The sequence below is a fragment of the Polyodon spathula genome, chromosome 18 (assembly GCF_017654505.1).
Source record: "Polyodon spathula isolate WHYD16114869_AA chromosome 18, ASM1765450v1, whole genome shotgun sequence".
NCBI classification, from domain to species: domain Eukaryota; kingdom Metazoa; phylum Chordata; class Actinopteri; order Acipenseriformes; family Polyodontidae; genus Polyodon; species Polyodon spathula.
Window position 1 is genome coordinate 35,716,688 of NC_054551.1, and position 15,382 is coordinate 35,732,069.

The 15,382-nt window shown below is 43.9% G+C and overlaps 1 protein-coding gene across 4 annotated transcripts in view; it reads left to right on the forward strand.

Annotated features, from left to right (window-relative positions):
- Positions 1 to 1,848: 1,848 nt before the first annotated feature.
- Positions 1,849 to 15,382, forward strand: part of LOC121331065 (ras-specific guanine nucleotide-releasing factor RalGPS2) — a 55,073-nt gene continuing 41,539 nt past the window's right edge. For 2 of the 4 annotated variants that reach the window (XM_041278215.1, XM_041278218.1), the window contains exon 1: positions 1,849 to 2,131. The gene's annotated coding sequence lies outside the window, so the exon portion shown is untranslated. Of the gene's footprint in view, positions 2,132 to 14,610; positions 14,673 to 15,144; positions 15,296 to 15,382 lie in introns of those variants that run through there. The other 2 variants (XM_041278217.1, XM_041278216.1) reach the window with 2 other exon arrangements.

The following is a 15,382-nucleotide window of genomic DNA, read 5'->3' on the forward strand; positions in this document are numbered from 1 at the left end:
ACAGAGCCATGTGCACACTGCATTCAACACCTTGCTAATCACAACACACAGAGCCATGTGCACACTGCATTCAACACCTTGCTAATCACAACACACAGAGCCATGTGCACACTGCATTCAACACCTTGCTAATCACAACACACAGAGCCATGTGCACACTGCATTCAACACCTTGCTAATCACAACACACAGAGCCATGTGCACACTGCATTCAACACCTTGCTAATCACAACACACAGAGCCATGTGCACACTGCATTCAACACCTTGCTAATCACAACACACAGAGCCATGTGCACACTGCATTCAACACCTTGCTAATCACAACACACAGAGCCATGTGCACACTGCATTCAACACCTTGCTAATCACAACACACAGAGCCATGTGCACACTGCATTCAACACCTTGCTAATCACAACACACAGAGCCATGTGCACACTGCATTCAACACCTTGCTAATCACAACACACAGAGCCATGTGCACACTGCATTCAACACCTTGCTAATCACAACACACAGAGCCATGTGCACACTGCATTCAACACCTTGCTAATCACAACACACAGTGCCATGTGCACACTGCATTCAACACCTTGCTAATCACAACACACAGAGCCATGTGCACACTGCATTCAACACCTTGCTAATCACAACACACAGAGCCATGTGCACACTGCATTCAACACCTTGCTAATCACAACACACAGTGCCATGTGCACACTGCATTCAACACCTTGCTAATCACAACACACACAGAGCCATGTGCACACTGCATTCAACACCTTGCTAATCACAACACACAGTGCCATGTGCACACTGCATTCAACACCTTGCTAATCACAACACACATACACACACACACACACACACACACACACACACACACATATATATATGGTGGTAATTGTGACTATACCCGTTGGTTGCTGAATACACAAACTGCTGTAAAAAAAGTAACACTCCACACAGTATTTAACTTACAATGCCCTAGACTGGCCACAAGGTGGAGCCAGAGGCTATAAATCAGCAGCCTGGAGACCCTCTCGCCTGCCCTCATCCCTTTACTGATATTAAAGGAGCGTTTAAAGGATTGCTAAACAATTTTACATGTTCTTCCTTATTATTAGACGAATACAGCCTGCTCCACACGTTTATTGCTGAAGATATTTTGGTCGTTGGGTATAGTGTACAGTGCCTACATTTGTACGCAGATGTTCCCTAAAGAGAAATCTATGGATGAAAGTTCTCTTATAAAAATGAGCCACAGTAAAAGCATCGACAAGTGTAATAGATCCTAGTGAGAGAGCTAATACTAATGTGACCCGGCTGCCTTTGATTGAGACCGTGCAGGGGGCTCGCTCCCGCTCGCTCCCGCTCCGGCTCCGGCTCGCTCCCGCTCAGGCTCGCTCCCGCTCCGGCTCCGGCTCCTCCCGCTCGCTCCCGCTCCGGCTCCGGCTCGCTCCCGCTCCGGCTCCGGCTCGCTCCCGCTCCGGCTCCGGCTCCTGCTCGCTCCCGCTCCGGCTCCTGCTCGCTCCCGCTCCGGCTCGCGGCTCGCTCCCGCTCCGCTCCTCGCTCGCTCCGGCTCCGGCTCCTGCTCGCTCCCGCTCCGGCTCCTGCTCGCTCCCGCTCCGGCTCCCGCTCAGGCTCGCTCCCGCTCAGCTCCTCCCTCCGCTCCGGCTCGCTCCCGCTCCGGCTCCTGCTCGCTCCCGCTCCGGCTCCTGCTCGCTCCCGCTCCGGCTCCTGCTCGCTCCCGCTCCGGCTCCGGCTCCCGCTCGCTCCCGCTCGCTCCCGCTCCCGCTCCTGCTCGCTCCCGCTCCCGCTCCGGCTCGCTCCCGCTCCGGCTCCGGCTCGCTCCCGCTCCGGCTCCGGCTCCTGCTCGCTCCCGCTCGCTCCTGCTCCCGCTCAGGCTCGCTCCCGCTCCGGGGCGGGCGGTATTTCGGGGTCGAGCTCCTCCTCCACCCCCCTCCCTGACAGAGAGTGCGGGGAAGCGGTGGACTCGGGACGCGCAGTGGATTTAAATAACGACGCCGTTAACAAGAGAGTAATTATAACAGCAATAACAGTAGCAGCAGCCGCTGGTTTAAAGACGCGCACAGACAGAGCCGCTCGGCGTCCGCCGCTTTGCCCAGGTCGGTGTTGTGTGTTATTTTCCCTCAGGCTGCTGAGTGGCTGGCGGGACAGGGTTCCTCGCCGGTGTTATAACCGCGTTATCGAGCCTCAGTGCTGCTCGCAGGGAGGGGTTGATTTTTGTTTGTGCTTGGTGGTTTCTTCTCAGGGCTGCAGTAGGCTGAGTGATTAGCGCCTACGGGGTCGTTTCTTTTCTTCTGTCACCCTGTGTCGTTGTCGTTTTTATTTCAATGCGTGTGTCCAGTGCCCACCTGGCCTCGGTTCTCGGGCTGTGGATGTGCCCCGGTTTGGAGTCGCCGAGTCCCGCCCAGATCCGGGGAGTGTCTCGGGAAGGGGGGGTTAGAGCTATTTCGCTGCGCCGGGTACTGTTTAAAATGTGGAAAACGGCAATACTTACTAAAACGTAAACAAAATCGGGTAACCATCCTACCCCTTGTGTAATTTAAATAAACAAACAGGTGGCATTATTTTTTAAAAAAAATCAGCTTCCGCCTGAATTAAGCAAGGCGGTGTTCAAATTAAATGTATGAATGACTTAATAAAAATGTTACGCATCAGGAGTTTAATTGTAAATAATGTTCAGTCAGTGACTGTAGTATTTATCTGAATCAGCCAGATTGGTTCCGGTGGGTTTGCGAGTCTAGGTGGTGTTTTAGCAGCGCTTGCTTCTCTACGGTCACTCTTTGAATAGACAGGAGTGTATGGATGGCCTGTAGCGGCAGGATATATTCGGGTGCACTGCACATGAAATACCAGCGATCGGTTGGTTTGATTTATTTATTTATACATACGTGTTGAAATAGCACTCCTTAATCATTTACATGCCTTAGCAACATGTTTGCTGAAACGGGACAAACTATCTCTTGTAATTTGGTGCTTCAGATATTACTTCAAGTGGCATGATGTTGGTCCTCAGACCCTGAGCTGATGCTGTAACAGTGCTGTGAATGGCAGTGTTGAGCTGATGCTGTAACAGTGCTGTGAATGGCAGTGTTGAGCTGATGCTGTAACAGTGCTGTGAATGGCAGTGTTGAGCTGATGCTGTAACAGTGCTGTGAATGGCAGTGTTGAGCTGATGCTGTAACAGTGCTGTGAATGGCAGTGTTGAGCTGATGCTGTAATGGCAGTGTTGAGCTGATGCTGCAGTGTGTGAATGGCAGTGTTGAGCTGATGCTGTAACAGTGCTGTGAATGGCAGTGTTGAGCTGATGCTGTAACAGTGCTGTGAATGGCAGTGTTGAGCTGATGCTGTAACAGTGCTGTGAATGGCAGTGTTGAGCTGATGCTGTAACAGTGCTGTGAATGGCAGTGTTGAGCTGATGCTGTAACAGTGCTGTGAATGGCAGTGTTGAGCTGATGCTGTAACAGTGCTGTGAATGGCAGTGTTGAGCTGATGCTGTAACAGTGCTGTGAATGGCAGTGTTGAGCTGATGCTGTAACAGTGCTGTGAATGGCAGTGTTGAGCTGATGCTGTAACAGTGCTGTGAATGGCAGTGTTGAGCTGATGCTGTAACAGTGCTGTGAATGGCAGTGTTGAGCTGATGCTGTAACAGTGCTGTGAATGGCAGTGTTGAGCTGATGCTGTAACAGTGCTGTGAATGGCAGTGTTGAGCTGATGCTGTAACAGTGCTGTGAATGGCAGTGTTGAGCTGATGCTGTAACAGTGCTGTGAATGGCAGTGTTGAGCTGATGCTGTAACAGTGGCAGTGTTGAGCTGATGCTGTAACAGTGCTGTGAATGGCAGTGTTGAGCTGGTGCTGTGACAGTGTTGTGAATGGCAGTGTTGTGAATGGCAGTGTTGAGCTGATGCTGTAACAGTGCTGTGAATGGCAGTGTTGAGCTGATGCTGTAACAGTGCTGTGAATGGCAGTGTTGAGCTGATGCTGTAACAGTGCTGTGAATGGCAGTGTTGAGCTGATGCTGTAACAGTGCTGTGAATGGCAGTGTTGAGCTGATGCTGTAACAGTGCTGTGAATGGCAGTGTTGAGCTGATGCTGTGACAGTGTTGTGAATGGCAGTGTTGTGAATGGCAGTGTTGAGCTGATGCTGTAACAGTGCTGTGAATGGCAGTGTTGAGCTGATGCTGTAACAGTGCTGTGAATGGCAGTGTTGAGCTGATGCTGTAACAGTGCTGTGAATGGCAGTGTTGAGCTGATGCTGTAACAGTGCTGTGAATGGCAGTGTTGAGCTGATGCTGTAACAGTGCTGTGAATGGCAGTGTTGAGCTGATGCTGTAACAGTGCTGTGAATGGCAGTGTTGAGCTGATGCTGTAACAGTGCTGTGAATGGCAGTGTTGAGCTGGTGCTGTGACAGTGCTGTGAATGGCAGTGCTGTGAATGGCAGTGTTGAGCTGATGCTGTAACAGTGCTGTGAATGGCAGTGTTGAGCTGATGCTGTAACAGTGCTGTGAATGGCAGTGTTGAGCTGATGCTGTAACAGTGCTGTGAATGGCAGTGTTGAGCTGATGCTGTAACAGTGCTGTGAATGGCAGTGTTGAGCTGATGCTGTGTTGAGCAGTGTTGAGCTGATGCTGTAACAGTGCTGTGAATGGCAGTGTTGAGCTGATGCTGTAACAGTGCTGTGAATGGCAGTGAGCTGATGCTGTAACAGTGCTGTGAATGGCAGTGTTGAGCTGATGCTGTAACAGTGCTGTGAATGGCAGTGTTGAGCTGATGCTGTAACAGTGCTGTGAATGGCAGTGTTGAGCTGATGCTGTAACAGTGCTGTGAATGGCAGTGTTGAGCTGATGCTGTAACAGTGCTGTGAATGGCAGTGTTGAGCTGATGCTGTAACAGTGCTGTGAATGGCAGTGTTGAGCTGATGCTGTAACAGTGCTGTGAATGGCAGTGTTGAGCTGATGCTGTAACAGTGCTGTGAATGGCAGTGTTGAGCTGATGCTGTAACAGTGTTGTGAATGGCAGTGTTGAGCTGATGCTGTAACAGTGCTGTGAATAGCAATTGTCAGAAGTATTTTTAGGTTGTTGTTGGGTCCATACAGTAGCTGAAGAGCCGAGCTCCTGATTGGAAGGAGAGCTCCTCAGTTTGCTGTAGCAGGAATGGGAAGTGATCCATACAACACTGCCATTCCTGATGATGATGTACTGTTTAATAAACTGGTTTCAATGGAGCACATGTGCATTATGTAATTCATGTTTGTATCCCTTCTTTTTCTTTTTAGAGTGATTGACTTTGTTGGTTATAATCATGTTCTGTTTCTGAAATAGGTGTTTGTTAAATTGAGCTTTATAAATGAAGTTTGAATTAATTGCATTAAAAACTAACAGAATTGTGTACATGCATTTCTAATTTCCCAGACGTCTGCATCTGTGAATAATGTCTGATATACATTGTATATTCCACTGTTCCACCAACAGAGCGGAGACTGAATTGATTTTTACCCCACAGTGCAAACGTGGGTATAGAGGCAGCTGCAGGGCTATTGGCATCCCCACTCTTGGCAGCTGTGAATACATAGTATGATGTGATTGGGTAAATATCCAGAAGAGGGGGATGGATTGAGACATCCTCAACTCCTCTTCCAGCCACTTCTCTACCTGTGAAAGTACACCGTGTGATTTCAGATGGTGGTGTCACGTTCTAAAACTAACAACTGCAAAGAGATTCTCTTGGGTGGATACGCAAATGCCGTAACCAAGAATGAAGCATTTCATTGATGAAAAGGATTTTAAACTTTGTAAGCAGAACATGTATTTCACAGTAAAAGCTGTCCTGAAAAAAAAAAAAGTTTCCCTTTACATGGTTGTGATGTACTGACATTTAGTCATTTTGATGATCAAAAAATGCAGATAAATGTGAAAGTAAAGACAGACTCCATTCTCAACCATGCCTGTGCTCTTGCTGTAGCCTGAACGGAGAACCCCCTTTGACAGTTCGTTTTAGATGGACAGTGTTGGCTTGCTGTGGGTCTGACCAGTGAAGGGGCAGTATCCAGAGCACAGTGAGTGCAAGGTAGATTGGTCTGTCGACAAATGTGGCATATCAATTGATAAATGCATAGCAGACCTTTCTCATTGCTTTAGTTAAAGTTGTTAGTCTTTTAAAGTGCAGATTTGCCAGCTTTTTAATATTTTACAGACTGAACTGTTGTAGTTCTAATCTCTTGCTTGAGCTAAATCATTGATCACGGCTTTGCTTTGCTGGCTATCTGGTATTGTCCCACAGTTATAATCAGATATACCTGTTCTTGTAATCTGTCCTTCATCTTAATTGCAGAACTGCAGATTGTGAATGCTTTCTATTTACATTACTTCCCTCCTACCAACATTCTGCTTTTAAATGTTAGGGAGAGTGTGAATGGAGAATAACAAGATTTCTCTGCATATTGTTTTTTTAGCTAAGTGCTGCATGAACCAGTTAAAGCTGTGTGCAAGTATTCATGTGCGTTTTCAATATTACAGACATGATCCTATTATCTGCAGCAGCGGGATGCACTCAACGTCCTCTGGAGATGCCGATTTCTTATTTTAATGTTTTAGGAAAAGACTCTGAACAAGGTACTGCATTTCTTAAATAAGAACAGTTTAGAAAAAACCTGTCCAAAGCAGGAGTGCTCAGAAATGGCTTGCCTCAGTGAGCTGACAAGTTTGAAGTTATACCTGATAAACAACCTAAATCCCCCTTTGAATGCTTTTTTACTTTTGAGCTTCAAGTGGGTGCTGCATTAGATTAAGCAGCCATTCGCTTTCTGTTGCAGTATTTGCCAGCTGTGTAAGGATCTGCCAGGTACGGAGTTTAAAAGTAAATTAATTTAAAAATGACAGCGTTTGATTGTTTTCCCCGATCCACTGGCTGTCCTTATACATCACAGAGGAACTGTGTGAAGCATTGAGCATTGCACAGCTTTTAGTTTGTTTTTATACTGAAATAATGTTTGTCAACATCCTTGTAGCTGTTTTAGGTTTCAGATTAGAAAGGAAGTAAGGGGAAAGGGGTTAGAACAGGGCTTTCCAACCCCGGTCCTGGGGACCCCTGTGCTGGTTTTCATTCCAACTGAGCTCAATTACTTAACTAAACTCTTAATTGAACTGATCATTTGCTTAATTAGACCTTTTTACTTGTTTTCAGCTCTTAAACAGTTGCAGATTTCAGGTTAGCTGTAACATATTTTAAGTAAACTGAACTGTGCAACTGTTTAGGAGCTGAGATCAATTAAAAAGGTCTAATTAACTAAATTGAGTTCAATTAAGGGTCTAGTTAAGTAATTGAGAGCTCAGTTGGAATGAAAACCAGAAGACACAGGGGGTACCTAGGACCAGGGCTAAGAAGCATTGGGTTAGAAGGTAACTACATTCACATGTCCCTCTTCACACACCCACTGTTCTCTGGTTCAGTTAAGAGAGTTTGCTACAGTATGCCCACATAAAATGTTTTCATCCATTAAACCGCAGCCGAGATTCATGGACTGATTCCACTCGATTTGTTGTAAGGCTGTCCAGTCATTTCTTTATTCATGTGAATGCAGTGGTTCTTCAGGGCATTGTAGTTGTGCTAGTAGTGATGGGATGTGTATGCTGCTAGATCCTCACACAGTAATATTGTTACATTACACTCTGTATTGTAAAAATAATGCTTCTCTTGTACCTGCTTGTGCATATGTTGCCCTCTTGCATACAAAACAGTGGAAGAGAAACCAGTCAGGATAAATACATCTACTTTATATTCCAGGCAAATATTTCTGGTTAATCAGTAAAACAGTCGACTTTTACAATTCGTTTCTTTTATCAAAGGTTTCTGATGTGTCTCACAGGAGCTGAAAAGAACAGTGCCTATCAGTTCCTATTAAGCAGCTTGTACTTGTAATCTGCTGGCTTTGCATTCTGTTGCTTCTCCCTCCCCATGAGTGAAACCTGGCAGGTGAAGGCTGTTGATGAGCAGCTTGATGCTAGGATCACCAGCTCGGATCATGGAGGAGTCCGCGGTGACGTCTGTGTGTTATTGCGCTCGCTGCTTTACGTGGGCGCTGTTTGTCTGCAGGACTGCTTCTATCACAGTGACGTCACTCGATAAGAATGGGTGCTGCAGACAGAGGTGCTTTTCTTTATCCACAGCCGCAGTTAAGTTATTGACTCGTAATTTAGGAACCCTGATCTGAGCCAAAAGTGCAGCAGACTGATGGTGTTCCAGGGGGATTTGCTGCCCTTGACCTGAAGTTTATGTAAAATATGAATTTAACCAGATGCATTACTATAGTAGACTGCTGAGAGACCGAGCTGAGAACCTTCCATTTCAAAGAAGGGGGAAGGCCCTTTGCACTCCATTATATTAACCCAAAAGAGGCCTCTGTGAAGAGGGGCGGCTCACACCTCTGTTTAGAGTGCGTAGGCTGAGCTGATGAGCTCTGGGGTTTCTCTGTGCCACATACAGTAACGCTGAGCCGTTTGTGGTTAAGGGTGTGATACACTTTCATTCTGGGTTTGTGAGTAATGTTACACAACATCCTGCTCATCTGCAGAGACTGGAATGCAGGCCTGAAGCAAGTAGCAACCTGTGTGTGTGTGTGGGAATATTAATAAAGAACAAGCAGAATCGAGGGATTGCTGTGCCGTGATGTGTTGCAGTGCTTCTCCTCTCCTCTGTTATCAGACTGTTTACAAAGATTAGACAGCTCTGCTTCAGAAATGGAGCAATGCCAGAAATACTGTGTGTGATTCAGTGGGGGGAGGAAAAATACAGTATTTCATTGTTTCTTTTGGGCTTGTTCTCCCATCCAGAAATCTTACATACACAATATAAGAAAACAAACATAATATTTAACAGGAATACATCTACAGAAGGAAATATATGTTACTGTGATTGAAGCCTAAAGTCATCTTTTTAAATGATTGTGTGTATGTGTGTGTATATATATATACTTTTAATAAAAAAAAATTCTTTTTTTTTTTTTTTTTTTAAAGGGCAGGATTTGAAATTAAAAAGATGTGTAAATGCAGTGCTCCCTCAATGATGTTTCTCTTCTTTTAAAGATACCTTGAGGACTATCAGTTATGCAGATGGGTTATGTACACATTCTCATCTTACACTGCATAGATCTGTGTTTCTCTTTTGAGAAGTCTGTGACTGACACCAGTGCAGAAAGTCTGATCTCCAGCAACATGATCTAGGAGTGTCCTACCCACTGCTCGAGCATGTTTGAATTCTCCAGAACAGAGGGCATCCTTTTCAGATTGCTAATGCAAAGATGTTGAAGTGTTGTACTGAAGACCTGGGTGACAGCAGGCAGAGTTGTTGGTCTGTTGCAGTATGTCCCAGTTAATGCTTGCACTTGTATTCATGCTTACAGAAACACTATTGAAGCTTTCAGGGAAGCTCTTTTACATGCTGCTGCTTTTTTACGAAGCCCAGAGACCTGGCACTATCCTGAGCAGGAAGACAGGCTTTCTTTTTTTTTTTTTTTTTTAACGAAGAAGAAACATTCAAGAATTGTAACTGTAAGTCTATTCCAGGGATGGAATAAGATTCCTATAACATAGCAGTTTTACCCATTCCAGGTTTTACTACAAGCTTGATTAGCCACAGTGTGTATAGGAGTCTGACTGCTCAGTGCTTGAGCTCAGCTTTGCCTTGTATGCGCCTCTTTGTTTGAAGTGCTGTAAATGGTGGTTTGCCGAGCTCGCTATCGTTTTGCATTGTTATGGTTGTGTTTGTGGTGAACTCACACGTGTGGAGACGTGCTTTGCTCCTGTCTGTTAAGCAGTTTGTTTAAATAGTCACAGCAGGCAGTTGGAGGGACTGCTTAACCTACATCTGTGCTGCACTGTCAAGCCCTTTTTATTTTCAATACCAGTTGTTTAAAGACAAAAACGCACAAAGAAAAACGGTACTGCTGCTCACTGATTTTTTTTTTTCGCTCACTCAAGCATGTGAAAATTCAGACTTTATACCAAAAGAATTCATGCCTTTTCTATATAGTAGATTGAAATAGTTTCTACATGTCTCTATTTCACTGCAGCGTAGCAATGATACAGATTACCTTTTTTCCCCAGCTTCACATGTGTTGGTATTCATTGGGAATAGAACTGTGTTCATATTCCACTCATCCCACTGTGTTACTGACCTGCAGAAATGTGGGATTCATTATCTGCAGTGATTGTCATCCACAGAGGCTGGCTGTGTGTGTGTTATTTGGAATGCAAATGATCTGGTATTTGGTATTGCTTTAACTTCAACATGGAAATTATAGTTGACCTTCATGCTGTGACTCGAGCGAGTTGTATTGCAGTGGAGTAGCTCCCTGTGGATGGAAGTTGCCTTACTTTTTATAGTGAATCAACCTCCTATCAAGAGGCTCATTTTATAATCTTCAGTCTGCTTGTTTTATATGTCCTCGTACTGGACAAAACTTTAGTTCAATAACCCTCACGTTTGAAACTGGAAAATGAATGGTTACTATGCACAGGCATGATGGAAAATACTGTAAAGTAACTGCATCTATATTTGTCACCTTCTTCTTTTATAACTCTTTTGTGCAAACTCCATGGCCGAACATGTATTTAGAAAAATAAAACTGGTCTCGGTTCTTCTCAGTGCTGTAAAAAAGCGGGTTGAAAATGTCTGCTGCGCTCCAGCAGCTACCCCTCTCCGCTCCCTAGTCATATTGAAAAGGTGGTTGACCCTGTTTTTCTGCCATTTCTACACAGTTAAACACCTCTCCTGCTATCTTGTTCTTAAAGAAACTCTTAGTCTGAATCATTCAAATCATAATCCACACTTCCTAAATATTCAATGCCAGTAATCATGCAATGAAATGCCTAGCAAGATTAATAGAATTGAAGATTGACCTGGTCCCTTAATACCTGTGGCTCAGTTCAGTCGGCCCCTCAGCTTTGACCATCACTAAAGAAAGTAAATGCATGTTTATGTTGTAATTTCTGTTAGATCAAGCTGTTTATATTGGCTGCAGTGCCCTGTTTACTGCGTTTAGTTTTCATATTGTGGCAAGTAATTGCACTTTTATTATTTCCACTGTGAATGTATGATGAAGTTTTGATCTGGTTACTTAGAGTGTTTTACAGTATGATTAAAACAAACTCACTTGAATAACACATTCCAGCTATATCTTTTGTTGAGACATTTGCTTCAATGGGGAGGATATTGGAAACATAAGCAACAGATCAGTCAGCACAGTGACCGGGCAGGGCAACAAATACAGAAGTGTGAAATGAGAAGGAAGGAGGACTGCATGGTGTCAAACTGACTCTAGTTAAAGAACTGCTTGCTGTGATAGTTGTAGGGATGAAGAAACAAAACTAAACTTCCACTTTTACCACCCATGTTTTACACACAACTACTTAATTGTATTGTAAAATATAGGCTGGCCTATTTTGTTTACATTTGAAATCAGTGTGAATATTTGTCAAACGGGTTTGAACAACCTATGGCCTTGCCTGGATAAACCACAGCTAATATTTGAGCATTTTACTGCACCAGGGATTCTCCCTGGATTACAGAAGTGGTTGGTGCATTACAGGATGATTCCCCAGTTCTTCAAAAACCAGCAGTAGTTTAACCTGGCTGTTTTATAGGTTGATTAAATCAACCCCCTGATAAGATTACTCGTAATAAAGCCATAAGAGCGCCCTTGTTGTAAGGTAGTGTAGCACTACTGTAAACAGACACAGGACAATAAGGAGTGTGAGTTTGCTCTTTTTAGGAGTAACTGAGATAATGGTGTCTGAAATGTGGAAATCCATCTCCTATGCAGTCAAAAATGGGCAGCTCTTTCCACTCCCACAGAATTGTTTTCCTTTTGTGTACAGGGGCCTTTAACCTCCACTGAACCCATCTCTCTGCCGGCTCCCTGGCACTGCCTGATAGCGGCTTGCTTTCTGACCTCTGATGCAGATGAAGCAATCCCACTGGTTGCAGTGTGGAGAAATCAATAGAGGCACACACAACAATCGGACACAAGCTCGTTTTCATCAAGGCCTGATAGTTGCTAAACAAATGATGGTCAGGTTTGTGTTTCTGTGTATCAAATAACTCAGTGTCCAGTTACCAAAAATACATTATTTTAAATTCTAAGCAAAATATAAGTACACAGATCCCACGTGATGTACATATTGGCCTGTATGATTTTACAGTCATTGCCCTCAAGTATTGCGATACAGGAAGGTTTGTTTACATTTTGTCTGGTACAGCAGTCTACTCACTGTGCAACAAAACCTGCCTTGCAAACAAAGAACTACCCAGTTCCGTATTATTGTTTTGCACATCTGTAGTGTACCGGGAGGGACATTTCCCAGTACTCTTCTTTTGCAATGCGTAATAAAAGTACGCATATGTATGAGTAATTAAAAACGTGATTCACTAAATGATCCCAACAAGTTTACTGCCGCTCCTAATGAAAGCATTTTCAGTACAGCCTTGATGATCCAGGACGCCTAATTATTAAAATACAAAACTTGTGTTGAGAGAAGAGTTGATGAGTGTATAGCGATTTGTTTATTTGTTTATGGCAAGAAGTCTCAAACTAGTACACTGCCAAATTCCACTACATGTTGCCGCTTGGATTACTCTGTGTTTACAATCGGACTGTGTATCTTCTTTGCCACATAAGTACACTGTAGTTCAGCTCCATTCATCTGGAAAAGGTCTTGTATACAGTCCTCTCACACAGGACTTATCAAATAACTTTCAAATATTCATACATGCTCTTTATCCATCAAAGAAACTCCCTCCTCATATACAATCACACAAATATGTGTAATGATATTGATAAACCCCAGCTTCTATTTCAGTTATTCTTCATTTTTGTAACAAATTACATTGTATATACCATGACCTGAAGCAGCATACTATCATTTCTAGAGATGCAACAAAATGCTGCGCTTTTATCACGCATATTTACTGTTTTGCTATGTGTTTGCTGAAACAATCTCTGTGTTATTTAAACTCCTTGCACTGAGCTCCACTGTATCTCGAACAAAATGTCCGTTAAATACAGAGCCAGCTGGACCATAACTGTCAGCTGCTCCGCCTCCGGTTACATTCCTAACCATCTCCAGACACACAAGTGCATTTCATTCCCAGCATTTCTCTGTCCGTGCAGAGCCCCTCGGTCAGGTCAAGAATCCCGTCACAGAGCTCTCTGACTGGAGCGTTTCTTTTCTGCCGGAAGCTCAAACTTCTCTTGTAGCCTGTGAGGTGTAAAGCTAGGCTGAGGGTGAAGAATCCTGTTTCTGGCTCTTGAGACACAGCAGATGATGGGAACGCCTTGCCATAGCAGGAGCTTGCTGGACTAATTAGTTAACTGTTCTGTTTCTATTTCTCGTCTCTCAATAGAGACATGTGATTAGGCATTGCTGTGAAGGAAACCAATCTTTCAGCCACCCAAGAAATCCTAAAAGATTTAGACTGCATACAGACCTAGGCAGAAAAGTAGTACAAATTTAGGATCCAAATACCAAATGGTGGGTATAGAACTGGAAAAGACTCCGCAAACAGAATGCCCAGGTATATAGCCAAAAGTGTAGAGTACAGATCAGAGGAGGTTATGATGAGGTTGTGTAATGCACTGGTGAGACCACTGTGTGTCCATTTCTGGGCACCAAGGAACCAAAGAGAATTGTGGCCCAGGATAGAGTCCAACGAAGAGCAACCAAACTAATTCCAAGGCTTCAAGGAATGAGCTACCAAGAGACTGAAAGAAATTAATGCATTTTGTCGAGACCAAAGAAGATTTAGGGGTCAGTGATATGATTGAAGTGCTTTGCAGTGCCTCAGTCTGTCCAGTCTGTAATGATAGTGTCATCTGCTGATGAACCACTCTGCATGTAAGTGACAACAGCCTGACTGTGGCAGTCAGCAGGGCAGAGCTGGGTTTGCAGGGGAGCTTACGAAGGGTTTTAGGGCAGCAGTTTTACAGACAGTGGTGACAAATGCAGTGGGTGTGGGTGTGCCTATGACTGTAGTACTGTAGCTATGTTTTATATAAAAAAAACAAAAAACAGTACAACAGAATTGAAGTCATTAGGCAAGACAAACTATTGAAAGTGTGCAGTGTACTGGCTTAAAGCTGTTGTAGCTAACAAATTCTTTTGCTATGTATGAGTTTTGAGTGAAACACAGTTTGTTGCAAGCATGACCATTTACAAATAAAAAACAATAAAAAGTACTGCAGTCGTATAAAACCTGAGAATTTAAAGTTAGAACCTGATCACGCACCTTGACTAGAAGAAAAAATCTTCTAACCTGAAAGAAAAATGTTGTGGGCTGAGCAGATGCAGTTGTATCCAGAATGTACTGTAAATGGTCAATATGTACACTATCAGTGAGGAAAGACAAGAAAGGCTAGGATTGGGATGGGTTTGATAGTGGTTGTTTTGTTGTGGGTTGTTGCTGTAGCCATTATCCAGAACAGTTGTGTGATTTTGTTTTTGGCTGAATCATCATCAGTGAGCAAAACAAACCCTCGGAGTCACCCACGTCTCGGAGCAGAAGTGCGAGGGATTTCCTCTGTGTTTCCTCTTTCAAAAACAGGAGCGTAAACATTTCTTATCTACCTCTGTAAATCTGCATGGAAAGGTAATCTCTTACTAATACCATTGTTTACATTGGCTATCTTTACAGCAATATGCTTTCCGCTGTGATAAATGATGCCAAAAAATGTATTCGGGGAAGGAAGGTAGTAGCGTGTTCAGAAATGTAAAAGCTAGTTTTTTCTTTTCAGAATTTTGTCAGCGGGATAGTCCCCTGCCTCGTACCTAATCCTGTCAAGTTAGGAGGGTGGGGTATTGGCTCCTTATGGCATGTAGTTTATAACACTGGTTGTCATTCAAGCCTTGATTGTATTGGGTAAGGTGTGACTGATGATTTGTTTATTCACAAGGATGTTTGTGTTGCTTGGTCATGGTTTCCCACTGGCTTTTGTCTTGTTCATTGAAACATAAAAAAGAAAAGAAAGAAGTACCCATCAATTCAAGTACTCCACAGCCCCAGTACAGGGATTGGAGAGAACGGATACTTTGCTTAAAGGAAGAAACGTGACCTTTTTCCTTGGCAGACGTGCTGTGTCTGAGACGGAGACGTAGAGAAGAGACACTCGCTGCTTCCTGACTAGTGGATGGGATTCAGGACTTCGTAGATTTAGTACTCATTCTGCTGAAAGACACTAGTCATGCTGTTTTACTGAGAGAATTTATTACAAGGTAATATGTTTGTTTTAAATTTTTAATTGAACCAGGGGCAATAACTCCCATCTGTTACTTATAAGAATATAAGAAAGTTTGCAAACG